Raw genomic sequence first — 16,409 nt, forward strand, 5'->3', positions numbered from 1 at the left:
GGTGAAAGTAAGTGTAAGACTGTTGAAACTGTGCATTCAGGGCTAAGAACTCCACACATAAATGGATAAACCTGGATGCTCCTTCAGGTTTGGTGATCTCTATCCTGACTGTGCACTATCTCCCCTTGTAAAATGAGGTTGGAAGATTACTATGTGAAGATATTAGGAACCTCACATAACACTCAAGCGGAAGGTGAGGTTAGTAAATACAAAAAATTATACCTACCAAATTTGAGTATTTTAAAAATATTTTCTTGACATTGCTGTGACATCACACCTACTTTTTTATTCAACCCACAAATCATTGGTTGGTTAGATTGGGGAACTTCAATGTCAGCACTTGTTTAATGTTGTCCCTACCTTTATTAGAAATTGTACACTGTTAGACATGATAGCCTTTGAGTGGTCTCCCCCAACTTTTTGCCTACCTCCCTCCATTTTCTGACCTTGTTTTTGCTGTTTTTTGGACTCCAAGCACTTTACCACTGCTGGCCAGTGCTAAAGTGCTTCTGTTCTCTCCCCTAAACATGGGAATATTGGCATAACCCCAATTGGCATTTTTTATTTACTTATATGTCCCTAGTAAAGTACACTACATGTGCCTAAATTAAATACTACTAGTAGGCCTTGAGCACTCATTGCACTACCTACTTAAGTAGCCTACTGAACATGGCTCATGCCTGCCATTGCAGAGCCTGTATGTGCAGTTTAACACTGCCATTTCAACCTGGCAAGATAAACCTCTTGTCATGCCTTATGCTTCCCTTTTCTATGCATTTATCACCGCTAAGGTAGGCCCCATATGACCCACAGTGCAGGGTTTAATGTATTTAAAAGACAGGACATGTTCTTTAAAGTTGTACATGGCTTGGTAGTGAAAACTCCCAATTTTGTTTTAACTACTGCAAGACCAATAACTCCCATAGGATAACATTGGAATTACCTCATTACACCTTTTAAGTGTAATTCCAGACAGTGAAAAATCGACTTTTCAAGTTTGGTGGTAATGAACTCGTAATTTAAAATCACAACTATGGTGAAGTTTGATTTTAAGTTACAGTTTAGCAAATGCCACTTCTAGAAAGTGGGTGTTTACTTATTTTAGCCACTCTGTGCCTGCTGCTTTCTGTGAATACACGTTTGGGGTGGGTGACAGATGGTCTTGTGCATTCCCTCTAGACAGCCACATACAAAAGGAGCTTAGGTGTTACTGATGGGCCACCTACATCCTGACTGGCCATCCTTGCCAGGATGGGAGGGATGGGATGACACTTACACATAAATAGGTTGTGCTCTGCCCCCACACAAAGGGATGCATACCCACCTGTAGTGATTGTGGAGCCACAGCAGAAAGGGAGCACGTCTGTGCATTTAAAAGCTTTCTTTGAAGTCCCTCCATTTCAAAGGAAAAACTGGTTATAAGTAATGGACCTCTGACACCATGACTTTAGTACACTTCTATACCTGTGACCACTCTGCCATGACGAAGAACTGTTTTGCTGCTGTAGGGACTGCCACTTTGCTGGACTCTTGCCTTTCTGTGCTCCTGCCTTGCAGAGCTGCACTGCTTTTTTCTTGTCTGTGTGAAAAGGACTGGACCTGTATCACTTCAACCCAGAGTGACTCCAAGGGCATGCTGTCTTGCCTCCTGTTTTAAGTCTCAGGGATATCAAAGACTTCAACTACCTGCACTTGCATCTAGACTCTATAAGCTGTGAATCTGTCTTGCCAAGTGATGCCACCCGAGTCCTGGACCCTTGGAACTGAAGCCTTAGATGCTTCTACATCCAGCACTCACGCATCCTCATGAGAACCGGCACATCTTTGCCTTTGCGTGAGTCAGAACCAACGCATCCTCGTCATTGCCTGGACCAGACTCCCTCATTGCCTTCAAAATCGACGCATTGCCTACTGCAGGAGCAAAAAGCGCACAACGCATCTGGAACCTGAGCTCTGCATTCAAAACTGGCACATTCCTATGGTTGCCTGCAGAAAATCGATGCATTTTGTCCACTGTGTGACCCAACGCCAATGTATCACTTCCCCTGCACCTCGCAGCTTCGTCAACGAAAACACATTCCGGATCAAGGAACTGTGGTTCAGCTGGGCTCAGTTGGGTACCTGTATCCAGCCTGCGCTTCATCGCGGTTGGCCTGAACCTTTGAATTTGCCCCAGTCCAGCGCAACCAGGTAACCCGTTTAAGCGCTTATTGCTTCTAAGTGATTTTTTACATTTATTCTATGAAAAATCATTTCTAGATTTTTACTTGTTGGAATTGCATTGTTTTGGCCTTGTTTTATTTATACAATTATGCTCTATATCTCTAACCTGGTGTGGAGCATTATTGTTGTGTTTTCACTGTGTTACTTCTTTGAAGTGTTGCACAAATACTTTACACATTGCCTCTTAAGTTAAGATTGACGGCTCTGTGCTGAGCTACCATAGGGTGAGTATAGGATAATTTAGGGTGTCTTGTGACTTACTGTGCCTAGGATTGTGGTTCCTGCTTGGACAGGGTGCATACCTCTACCAACTAGAAACCCAGTTTCTAACATTCACTACATACATAGTTCTTTATCATTTTCGTTGGACTGGGCTGCCCAAGGACCATCTGGACAGGACAAGGGCAGACCAGGGTATCCTCGGCTTGTCAGCAGGCATGTTCTCTGGCTATCACCAGCGAGGAGGAGGAGGGACACCAAGCAGGGATAGTGCGCCAACCCAGGCAGAGACATTATCATTTACTTCATCTACCTGGATGAAGGATGAGGAGGCTGAATGGGGGGAGGCATTGAGAGAGACACCACCAACCAAGGAAATGTGGGTCTCCTTCTGGAAATGGAGATGGTGTCCCCTGAGCAGCTCCAATAACATCTGGGCCTGCCACCGACCATGTCAGTCTCTGTACTACAGATAATTAGAACATAAACTGAAATTCGCCAAGTAAAATGAACTAGCATGTTAAAATACAGTAGATAGCTATGAAACTGGTCATTGTTTCTTACCATACCCACTTTTCACGTTGTACATTAACTATGGATTTATCAATCTTACTTTACTATTCCAAGATGGCGCCTACTTTGCTTCATTCTTAGATAGACGTATCTACAAGTCTACGAGACCATCATACAGTTAATACGAATATCTAAAACCTACGCTTTTGCATTTTTCTATCTATTAAATACAGTGGTTGAGAGCACTAAACTACTTGTATCATTGCTCTTTTTCCACTTCTTACGCGTCTTGATAGCTGATTCAAATTGTAACACGAAGCAATATAATATTCTTTCTGTCAAATATGTTGATTTGTCTTCGCAATTTATGCAACACAAGATATAGACTTTATGTGCATACCTCATAACTTTGCGTGTAAGTGCCGTAGATCTAGCACACATCTCAGCAAGATACTCTCACTTTTAACTTTTCTTGCAGAGAGTTGCCCTTTCCAACATGTCACCCAAGTTAAATCATTGTTGGTTGATTAGAACCATTGATGCCACAAGACCTTGCGATGTCATATACATTGCATCGGCTCACAGCTTTCAACTTCGCACACACCCCAATAGTCTGAAACACCTGAGATCTGATTTCGGTTGTGAAAGACCCATTCCAACATGTCACCCACGGTTATCATACTCTTAGGAGTATAGTACCGGTTATGCTGAAAATATCGCGAGATTACGCTATAATCGGCAGACATTTAAACGCGTCCACAATCGTCCGTCATAATCTTTGCATCGGACAACAAGAGGGTTACGCTCCACAGAACCACGTAAGGTAAGATGATACCATCCACGCTGATGCCGACTCTTAGGTTCACTCATTGTTTCGAAACTAGTTTCACTCTGTCCGCTTAATTAACACTGAGCTATAGTATAAGAAGACCTTATTCTCGCCCTGTTCAATTCCATACATAGAGACTTCCTGGATCTTCTTTATGCTTTAAATTGTTGTTTGACCTCAGCAAGAGTTTGTTTTCCTTTTTAGAACAATTAGAGTTCAATCCTAGTTTAAGTTTAGAACGCCTTTGCCTCCTCGTGTCGAACAATTTAATTAGCCTAATTGTCGATATGATCTTTTCTAAAAAAAGGACGATCCATTTCGTCTGCCCTAACAAGCGCAAGAAACATATTATCTTAATAAAATACCAACTATGACTATACTGAACCAGCAAATGTTTAGGCAAGTTCAGTGCGGCCATTAAAACTCAAAAAATTATTTGAAAACATAAAGAGATTTGCCTTTGTTAGAAACCTTCTAAGATAATTATTTCTAATTTTTGAGTGTGTTGCTGTTCAAATAAGGCCTGAAAACCAATTGGAACAGATTTGTAACATTGTTGAATTTATCTTCTAGAACAAATTAATATATTGAACATCACGTATGTGGTAAACGTGGATAACAGATGCCCAAATACAAAATAGAAAAACCTCTTGTCTGTCGTTTTGCACCCCGCTGGGAGGTAAGATCAATAATAGACTCTTTTTGTACACACCCAGTGACAAATGTTGTTGCACATCCAGACCTCTCCCTATATATCTTTCCTTTGTAGCCACACTCTTACTTAGAAGACATCACATGTGCAAGGCTAACACAGGTCGCACAGGATAAAATTTCACCAAGACAAGACATCCTGACACTGAATATTTTCAAGATGGCATAGTAAGAGACATCATTTACCCCCCTCTTTTTAGCCATAATCACCTGTTTCATAGGATCCTCTTTCTAATTAGCTCTTATTCTCTTCTCTAGTTTACAACAGAGTGTGTAAACAACGGCTCTAGCTTTACCAGATAGCTATCCTTGAGGAACCAGTACAGAGATTTCACTACGTATATATTCAATACTCAAACAGGTACCCCGAAGTTAATCCTGCTCTTCTATCTTTAACACAAGGTGATTAGCTCTTTGCTTTTTCTAACTGATGGGCACACCACCAAGATTTCTATGGCTATCTTTAAAACGAATTGTACAGTTCGTCACTCCGTAGAAGGGTTGTATATAATTCTCCATTTCTTCACTTTGAATGGTTCTTTCCCCTTTTCCTCCCTGAGACTTGCATGTACCAGCTTACTGAAAGAAATAGACAATAACAGTCGTTCTAAAGAATACATTAAGTACTTCAATGTTCCCCATATCTCACATACAGTGTGTTTGCATTTTCAGCATAAAGTTTCCCCTCTACTTTTTTAATTCTTTGATGGTCCTGAGGAAGGTGATCCTAGTTATATTGTCACCGAAACGTACGTAGACCAGACCAGCTATCTCACAACTGGAAAACGAACTCTTATGGATCAACTTAAACCTAATGGAAAAAAGAAATTCAGTCTGAAAACAATGTCATCAGAATAATACTTTGACAACAATAATTAAAAGAAGACCTATCCAGTTGTGATATATATATTTTTTATAACCCTTTTTCTGTATATTTTGTGGCATGTGGTATGAATGTTGGTATGCGAGAATAGTTAGTAAGATGTAAATGTATATATTTTTTGTTGTTCGTTGAGGGGCACTGCTAATTATTTAAGTATTGTTTTGTTTCTGATAATAATTTAACTGTTGTTCACATCTATTGATCACGTATATCTATTTGTCTTCAGAACTTATGTAAAGCACAAACAAAAAAAAGAAAAAATATGAAAATGTTATATGAATATATATTTTTGATACAAAAAAAACTTTTTTTGTTTCTGACTAAATAATAAAAACAAAGAAAAAGCATCTATTTTGTAAAGACATTGTATTTATGGGGAACATTGTGGTGTTGTTATAGTGACTTTTGAGAGTTTCTCACCTACAAAAATAAGATAGGTCGGTTAAGAGGCATATAATCCAATACCTGCCACCGACCATTCCCTAAGTCTAGCTGCACCCCTTGCCACTACTCCCCCTCAAAGTGCCTGTCAAGAAGAGCCGACGAAGACATCTGCCCCTAACGTCCCATACCCCTCATGTGTAACCCAAACCATGTGTGTTTGATCCTGTGGCTGAACCCCAGAGGCTGATGGCGGCAGAAGATGGTGTCCGGACTGTGTTCTCTCAGGCTGACAGGAGATCAGAGATGAGATCCATTTGTTGCTAAATTCACAGTCCAGGCTTTTGGAGAACATCAAGGCCTCCATCACTTCCCTGGGTGCAGCCATATTGTCTGCATTGTACCAAATACCCACCCATACCACTGTTGTTGTGTTCTCAAGTGTTTCTTACCTCTCTATTTCCCCTGCTACCCCTTGTGTATTATTCTTCTGTGGGGTGTCTGGTCCTGCCTCGATCAGCCACAGTGAATCCACATGTGCGGAGGATCTCAATATTGTCATCAAAGAGGACAGTGAAGATTGCTAGTGACTGTATCCCCCAAGCCTGGACACTCATAGGAAACCTACATGTGGCTAAGGGGGGTGGACATTGTTTTTTACGTTGACCATGAACTCTTATATTCGGACTATGTTTTGAATGTGGGCTTAATTTTATTTAACCCTTGTACATATACTGGTTCCCCTGACACTTTGTGACGTGTTTTTAGTATATTGCCCAACCTCCTCCAAGTTCCCTTGCCCATTCTGCTGTAAGATTATTTTTTCCTTCTCTCATTACATCAGACAGTATTTATTAAAAACTATACTTGAAACGTTACTTTTTAATTTAAGATGTTGAGCTAAATATAAATTATTCAAACCATCTCTCTGTCTTGTCTTTCCATTATGGTGTTGAATTCAAAGTTGTTAAGTCTACATCTGTAGATGTTTTGCTACGCTTTCAACATGATACCTTGTAACACGGATGGTCCTACAAATCAGCATGCATATTCAGACACATGTATAGACACATATATGTCCTATAACCAGAGTAAGCATTCTACCACAACCAAATAGAAATCAACTCAGTATAGAAGATGTAATTGTTGCAAATGCATATATTATTAACATTTTATCGGTGAGAATATATATTTATATTTGTCACTGGAGATATCTCTTATGACTACGCAAACCTGGTGGGGAGGAATCTGTGAGTAAGTGCACATTCTGAGTTGGTGCTGATGTGTGGGTGGGTGTATGGAATCTGCCTGTGTAGGTGGGTTTGTTTGCTCAGGAGGGTGGGACCTGTACAGTTGGTGTGGGTGCCTGCACAATTTGGGGGGGATACTTGTACAGTTGGGGGTGCCTCTTTAATTGGAGGGTGCCTATACAGTTTGAGGGGGTGCCTGTAGAGTTGCAGGGTGTCTGCTCTGTTGATGTCGGTGCCTTTACATTTGGGGTGAGCTTGTATAGCCAGTGGGGATATCTGTACATTTGGGGGGGGCTTTACAGTTGGGGGGGGGTGAGTGTATAGTGTGGGGGATGCCTGTGCAGGTAGGGGTGCCTCTGCAGGTGGTAGTACAGGTGACTGGGTGGGCTGCGGTACAGGTTGGTGTGTTGGGTCCCCGTCATCTATTGATCATAAAGTAAGACTTTGAAACATTTTTAACATGACCTCCATCATCTTCATGGCCAAGGCAAGATGTCTTGCATTCTCTTCCCTATATATTTTGATTTGGTCTTGGTGCATCCTTGACATGTCTTGGCAAAATTTCACACCATTGTCCAAGGCACGGTTCTGCATGTCAAACATCTGAGGGAGTCTGTTAGATATGGGTTTTCTGGTTGGCTAGGGCAATCACCTAAGCCAGGCAGAAACCACCACTCTAGTCAGGGCAAGGGAGTTACATGCTGAAGATAACCCCTGCTCACCCCCTTGGTAGCTTGCCACGAGCAGTCAGGCTTATCCCAGCGGCAATGTATATAGCATTTGCGCAACACACTCACACAGCAGCGACACACTAGGCACCCCATAAAAGAAACTCCACACAAGATTATATAAAAAATAGCCTTGGTATTCCTCATAAAACACTTTTGAATGCAATCACATACATACACTATGCCACCTGGCACTAGGTATTACTTTACAGGGGATTAGATACATTACAGGGCTAATCGGGCCACTGTCAGAATCATTAGAACAGGTAAGTAATAAACAACCAGTGACTACTGGAAAGGCACTTAGCACAAACCACCTTCGGCATTCACATTAGGCATAAACACATTATGCATAAAGCATATTAGGTATAAACCATCATAGCCATATATCCTACATTAGCAGTGCAGCTCATTGGCACTGTGCTTCAGTCACATTGGACAACACCCACATCATGCAGTAATCACATTTAGGCATAAACATATTAGGCCTAAACCCTGGGCATAAATACTGTGCATGAACACATTACCACAACTCACGTTAGGGCCTTACATCCCACCAAAACCCTGGGTGCTATCCTCTGCCCCTCCCACATTCAGGCAACAACCGCCTGACTTCCGGTTTCCGTGAAGCACTCACGATGTGCTCAAAGCAGGAGTCTCCCTTCCTCGAATTCCAAGGGGGCAAAGAGCACACAAGAAAAGAAAGGTGAAGCGCTCATGACGTGCTTCGAGCAGCAGAGCCCCCTCTCTTCAGGGGTACTCGAGACACCTGCACCAGGATAGCAGGCAGGCCAGCACATCAGGGATCCTCAGTGAAGGTGGCAAGGCTTCTGGTAGCCCAGCAGGCCCCAGATCAGCACACCAGGCAAAGTCCAGATGACGGTTCCTCCTGGCAGTCCACTGGCCAGGTGCAGATCCAGTCCCATGCAGCCTCCTGCTCCAGTTCGGTTCCAGCAGCCTGCCGGGCTGCAGGTTTAAAGTAAGCACCCAGCAGCCCAGTCCATGGAGTCACAGCCCCAATACTTATACCCCTTAGTGTCTTTGTTGTCCAACTGCCACAGGGCTCTGTGCCCGGTCCAAACCAGTTCTGGGGTCACTCGCACCTTTTTCTAAAGGTAGACCACCACCCCCTTTGTCAGTGTAGGCTCTGGCCCCAGACACACCACAGGGGGCAGAGCCAGCATTGTGGAAGGTTGGCACAGTCCCATTCAGCCCCAGGTGCTACTCCTCCCACCACTCCAAATGCAGATTGGCCTATTCAGCCTAGTGCTGACTCACCCAGCCCCTGTCACTCCAGTGCCAGACATGCAATGCACATCAGGCAGGCACAAAGGCACATAGCACACAGAAATGCCCACTTCTAAAAGTGGCATTTCTAAAAAACGTGACCACTCTACTCCTCTCAGATCAGGAATTACCACTGAAGCATTTATCAGGGAATCCCCAATGCATTCCTACGAGAGGGCAGCCTCACAGTAGTGAGAAACCAAAATGGCTGTTTGTCACTACCATGACATGCCACACAGTTAAGGCACATGTCCTACCTTTTACCTACAATGCACCCTGCCCATAAGGCTAGCTAGGGCCAGCTTAGGGGTGACTGATATGTAGTAAAAGGAGAGTCACAGACGTGGCACCCCCTTTATGTGCCATGTCACAGCGGCAGTAAACTGCGTGCACAGGCCCTGCAATGGCAGAGGCCTGAGACGGGTTTGAAAGGCTACTTTGGTGGGTGGCGCAATCAGCGCTGCAAGCCCACCAGTGGCATTTAATTTACTGGCCCCGGGTATATTAGATACAACATTACTGGGGACTGATAGGCAAATTAAATTAGCCAAACAGGTGTAGACCAATCTTACCATGTTTTACCTTCAGAGAGCACACGCACTTGGGGCAAGATGGAGTCAGCGTGAGTCCACGCCACTCAGCCGCACATGCCGCACACATCGGCTATCGGCTATGCGGACTGCTCTGTGATGCAAAACCAGAAAGCAAGCGAAACGCTGGTGACCGGTCTCTACTTTCAGGCTGCTGGGACTGACTTGGATGCTGTAAACTAACGCGGGCTGTTCGCCTCTGCTAGAGCACTCCGGGAGTTATTTATCCTCTGGCTGCTTTGTTACATTGTTGCCTCTGCGCTTCAAGCAGCTTCCTTCAATCTGGTGGTGCGACTGAGAGACAGAAGGCAGTGGAGTCGGATCATGACGACCAGGGGCGCTAAAACCATCAAAGGCAGTAACACGAAAGCCGCCCAATCCAGCGCTGTGCTCAGAGAGGTTGGAGCGATGGAGAACCTATTCAAAGGTGAACGGGAGGCCAGTGCTCCTAAGAAGCCAACGGGGAGACTAAAGGGGGGGAAGAGCTTTAAAAGAAGGTGCAGGACTCCAGCCTTCTGTAGCTCATTTTTTTTCTGGAGTTAAGGCGCCAACTCCTGTAGCAGACTCCACTCTTGACTCCACATTCCCCCTGAGAGCGAGCCTGAATGTTTATTAACAGACAAACAAGGGGATTCGAACCCTCAGCAATTGATAACCATCCTGAAGGAAAGCTGTGCTTCTGCCCAACCCATGGAAAAGGCAACCCCAAGGAGACAACGGGACGGCACAGAGGAACTGATACAGTCTACCAATGTTACTCTCACCCCAGTACCCTCGGAAGGAAACAGCGGAGCTATAGGGGATAAGGGAAATCCGTCACCTTTTGCTGCCGTTGTCCCAATCTTAGACTCTGCACCAACAATATGCACACCAGAAGAAGGGCCCAACCCCCCTAGAGCTGGGATAGCTAATTACATCTTCAGCCTGGAAGCCAACCCTGGCCTCCAAGCTCCTTGGACTCCGGAGCTTAGGGGCGAAAATTTCTACTCAGTGTCGGATGGCTCTGTGTTCACAACAGATGACGATGGAACCAGCTCAAGTGAGGATAATAGTATTGATCTTTCCAAAGACATTGGAACTGTGCAGCGCCAGAAGACGCCAAGAAACAAGGCAAAAAGACGCAGCCAACTTAAGTGGGACTATTCTCTTATGTCTTTTTCAAAGTACCAACATATGCCGAATTCTTTAGGTTGATCTAAATGGCGTGACCTAGCGGCGGGGACCCATTTCTGATAACCATCACTCAGCCCTGATTGCTCAAATTTAGGGGTGGAGGGTGGGATGGGGAGGGGGGTAGGATATTTGCACTGAGGTGGAGGGATTAAGGGCACTTGTCACTATTGCACTGACTTTAGCTTATGTTATATGTTATGTTATAAAGGATTTTATACCGCACTCAAATACTCAAGAGTGTCCTGGCGCGTACAGTTACCAAAGCCCAATAGTGCGGAAAGTATGAGTCCTCTAGTTTAAAAGAAAAGTTTTAAGTTGTTTCTTAAAAATGCTAAAGTCCTGAATGTGACGTAGTTCCATTGGGAGAGAGTTCCAAGCCATTCCTGCTTTAACAGAGACGGACTGACCTCCCCACCGTAACCTACGGTATCGGGGGATAATCATCAGTCGTTGGGAGGCTGAACGCAAAGATCTGCTGGGGACATAGAAGGCAAACCGCTTCCTAATGTACAATGGCCCCAGACCATGCAGGGCTCTGTGAGCCAGCGCAAGACCTTTCAATTGTACTCTTTGGGCCACAGGAAGCCAGTGCAGGTCTCGTAGATGCTGTCTTACGCTAGATCTTCCAGAGATGTTAGACAGAAGTCCAGCCGCAGCATTTTGTATGGTCTGCAATTTTCTTAGCAAATATCCCGGGATACCAATGTAAAGCGCATTGGCATAATCAATGCGAGAAAGGATGAGTGCGTGGGCAACCATTTCTTCTGTAAAATTATACTGGAAGATAAGAAAATCAAATAGGCTAAAAGGTGGAGATAGGAAAAAAAATTGATGAGCAAATTGAGTAACTTTAGCAAGTTTATGGCAGGAGAAGTCAAGGATTTTTTTTAAATATTGTTGCATACAGGACAAAATTGAATGTATTTTTGATAATGTGGGGGATTCAATCTGAATATTGTCTAAATATGGTCAATTGCTGTAAATATTTAAATCAATAAGTTAAGCTCTCTTAACACTTGCGGTCTGAATGACTCCCGGAAAAAACAGAAAGTGGCACAGGGTCTCCGTTCACTGGGGGCTGATATAGTCAGTCTCCAGGAAATGCACATCGAGGGATCACAGAAACACTTGCTGAACTCCCTGGGATATAGAGTCATAGAGGGGACTACACAAGGTGTGAAAACAAGAGGAGTAGGAGTCATGGTACAAAACAGACACCCGCTAAAATCTACTCGTATGAAATCTGACCCTCTTGGAAGATGGGTTATAGCGGAATGCTGTTTACCCTCTATCCTTTCTTTCACTTTATGTTCCATCTATGGGAGTAATACAGATGACCCTGGTGTTTTAAATTGGATCACAGGAGAACTTGCCCACGGCCCCCCCCACCAATCATTATCTGTGGTGACCTTAACATTAATTTACCCTGCAACTGGAAAGCAAACGGTCAATAGCCCTAGGTAGGCAGGAAGCCCACAGTATTTCAAGCTGTACTAAATCTAATGCAAACTCACGGGCATAGCGACGTGTGGGCTAGCTTAAATTCTACCCTGCCGGGATACACCTACTTTTCTGCCCCGCACCTTTCCCTAGCAAGGTTGGACTATTTTCTGGTTTCATCTTCCTTGCTTCAAGATTGCTCTATAGACATTGCTCCGCATTTCATGTCAGACCACAATCCACTTATTTTAAACATAGGAGGGTTGGGAAATAGTAGGGAGATTCCAAAATGGAGTTTTGAAAAAGCTTTACTTCAGGATGCTGGATACCGCATGCACATGCAGGGGTGGATCCAAGAGTTTCTTGAGTTAAATATAGGGTCAGCCACAATTATGATGGTATGGGACGCTTTAAAGGCGGGTATCCGGGTGGAGACCCTATGATTTTCTATAATGAAAAAGAAAAAAGAAAAGACGCAGATCTTGGAACTGCAAGACAAGTTGAAAAAGGCAGAAGAGAAACTAACTCAGTACAAACAGGTTGAAATTGAAGTTGCTCAACTTGAAGTGACAGTCGTTAAGGCTGAAATCGGGTCAATTTTTGCAGAGAAAGTGGCAGCTAATTGGGCTTCTGCATGAGAGAAAAGTTATGAGTGTAGTAAATTCATCGGACATCAACTGGCTCTCAGAACTAGACAGCAGGTTTCAGCTAATGAAATCTCGATTCAACTTTTAACTGGCGAGATCACCAATGACCCGATTAAAATCCAAAGGTCATTTCGAGAGTTCTATCAGAATCTCTACTCTGAGGAGAACACCACACCAGTAGATTTGAGAGAGGATGAGATCCTCAACTATTTAGATAAAATCACCTTGTCCCAACTCAGTGCAGAAGACCGCGGCCAATTAGAGGACACTCCGGCCTTTGAAGAAATCGCCAAAGCCCTAGCTAATTTGCCAGATGGGAAGGCAGCCGGGGCCGACTGTATCCTGGTTGAGTTTTACAAAATGTTTGCTCCCCAAATAAAGACGCTCTTCACTTCGCCAGTAGTCTCTATCTTCAACGGGGTTTCTCCACCTACTCCCTGGTCCATTGCTAAAATCATAATTTTCCCTAAAAAGGACAAGTCACCACTCGAAATGGGTTCTTACAGGCTGATCACTCTCATCAATTTTGACTCTAAGATATATTCTAAGATTTTTGCAGCTAGATTATCTTTAAAAATCAAACCCCTGGTGTCGGAATTGTAACATGGGTTCATCCCCAAGAAAGGTACTACTGAACACATCTGGTGGACCATCACTCCGTTCAACGCAGCTCAGGTATCAGGAGACCCGATGTCGGTAATTTTGCTTAATGCTGAAAAAGCATTCAATCGAGTCTCCTGACAGTTTCTCTGGGGCGTAATGAGAAGGATGTGTTTTGGGCCCAAGTTAATTCAAGCTTTTCAAGCTCTTAACCTTAATCCCACAGCCAGTGTCTCAATCAATGGGAAGCTAACAGAACAGAGTGTGATCTTACAGGGTACCAGACAAGGCTGTTCTTGCTCCCCATTGCTCATCGCTTTATTCATAGACCCTCTTATTTAAAAAATAACAAACAATCAAACAATTCGGGTAGTGAGTAGATTTGGCTGGGACACAAAAATCATGGCCTATGCCGATGATTTAGCCGTGGCAACCCCGGACCCTGAGAGTGCCATTTTAGCAATCGAACAGGAAGCTCAGGAGTTTAGGAAAATCTTGGGATATGCAATTAACAAAAATCAAACACAGATCATCTTAAATAAAGAAATCAATTGGGTAGCTAGTCGGGTCGTCTATAAAACTAAATACCTGGGGGTCACTGTTGCTGCAAATACCGATCTGATCGTGGCAGAAAATCTAATCCCGTTGGCAGCAGATACTAAAAGAGCGCTTTACCGGATAAATAACTTGCACTTGAGCATAGTGGGACGATGCAATGTCATCAAGATTACCTATTTCCCTAAGCTACTAAATCTTTTAAGGGCCATCCCTCTTGCGTTTAGTAAAAATATGCTTGTTAGATTTGAACAAATTTTCTTACAATTTATCTGGGCATACTCTCAGCCTAGGAGGGCTTTTTAACTACTTTCTCTTGCCAGGGAGAGGGGTGGATGGGCACTCCCTCATATAAGACTGTATTACTGGGTTTCGGTCCTACAGTATAGTATGGAGATGCTGCACGATCATTCCTATACTCCAATCACGGTGCTCCCGTCTCCCTTCCAATTACGACTCGGAAAGGTGGCTCGGGGATGCCTGTGGTGGCAATTAACTTTTGGATATTACAAACAGGTTAGATTTAAGACCCTGATGAGTGCAGATAAAGTTTTTTCCAACATACGTAGAATATATGGGGTGGGCAGACTGAATTATTACTCTCCCATCAATATGAACACCAACTTGCCAGCTATTTTTGGGAGATTTTATCTCCAAGATTGGTATAAAGCGGTTATTTTAAAACTGGGAAATTTAATTACTACTGAAGGAGTTAAGCCATTTTTAGACCTTAAAACTCAATATAATTTGAGGGAACAAGAGGTTTTCAAGTATATTGCAAAAACAACAGTTGATGGACAGAATGCAGAACAATGTCATACATTCACCCCAGTACAGAGATCTGGGCCTAAATCTATAGTTTTTTTGCTCACCATGCCATTCCAGTTTGAACCCAGCCATATGCAAATCAGTCTTGACCCTGTGCCTCATGGGAACAGTCCAGGCCAAACTGCAAAACCAGGTCCTCCCTGGACTGGAAACAAGCAACCTAGGACCGGTTTCAGAGTTTCACCCCTCTTCAGACAGGATAGCTTGATTCCAGTGGCATGGAGAGCACGGGACCCACGTCTGGGCATACCCTTCCCACTCGGGGTGACAAATGCAAAAACAGTTGATGGACAGAATGCAGAACAGTGTCATACATTCACCCCAGTACAGAGATCTGGGCCTAAATCCATAGTTTTTTTGCTCACCATGCCATTCCAGTTTGAACCCAGCCATATGCAAATCATTCTTGACCCTGTGCCTCATGGGAACAGTCCAGGCCGAACTGCCAAGCCAGGTCCTCCCTGGACTGGAAACAAGCATCCTAGGACCGGTTTCGGGGTTTCACCCCTCTTCAGCCAGGATAGCTTGATTCCAGTGGCATGGAGAGCACGGGACCCACGTCTGGTCATACCCTTCCCGCTCGGATGACAAATGCAAAAACAACAGTTGATGGACAGACTGCAGAACAATGTCATACATTCACCCCAGTACAGAGATCTGGGCCTAAATCCATCGTTTTTTTGCTCACCATGCCATTCCAGTTTGAACCCAGCCATATGCAAATCAGTCTTGGCCCTGTGCCTCATGGGAACAGTCCAGGCCGAACTGCCAAGCCAGGTCCTCCCTGGACTGGAAACAAGCATCCTAGGACCAGTTTCGAGGTTTCACCCCTCTTCAGCCAGGATAGCTTGATTCCAGTGGCATGGAGAGCACGGTACCCACGTCTGGGCATACCCGTCCCACTTCGGGTGACAAATGGACTGTTCCCATGAGGCACAGGGTCAGACTGATTTGCATATGACCATGTCTGAACTGGGGTGGCGGAGTGAGCTAAAGAATGATGATGGATTAAACCCAGATGAGTTGACTGGGGGTGAGTGCTTGCAATGTTCAACACTCCGTCCATCATCCCCCTTTGGTTTTGCAATCACGTATATTGCCATAAGGGATTTCCTGGCCCAAAAGGCTGGCGGGCTCGCTGGGTTCGCAAAGATTGATCTTATTGACAAACTAAAAGCCCACACTCTACCTCGCATTGGATACATTTACTCAGCACTGAACAATCAAATGCCCGATGACATGTCCAAGACAGCAAGCAAATGGCAGTTGAAGTTAGGGATCCCTCATAATACCTTTTATCGTGCCTTGCGATCTGGCCAGAACGACCTGCTTTCGGCTAAACTGCAGTCACAATTTTTTAAGACCGCTTTTGTTCTGTATATTACACCTAGCAGAATCGCTAAATGGGGAACAGGCAGAGGGACGTTTTGTCCTAGCTGCTCGGAGTTTAGTGCAGACTCAGTATGTGTGTTCGCAACTTGTCCGTAACTTACACCACTTCTTGTTAAAGTACAAGATTTCTTAAGGAGTGTCCTTTCTCAGGATATTCAGC

The sequence above is a fragment of the Triturus cristatus genome, chromosome 5_1, assembly GCF_964204655.1.
Source record: "Triturus cristatus chromosome 5_1, aTriCri1.1, whole genome shotgun sequence".
Taxonomy (NCBI): Eukaryota; Metazoa; Chordata; class Amphibia; order Caudata; family Salamandridae; genus Triturus; species Triturus cristatus.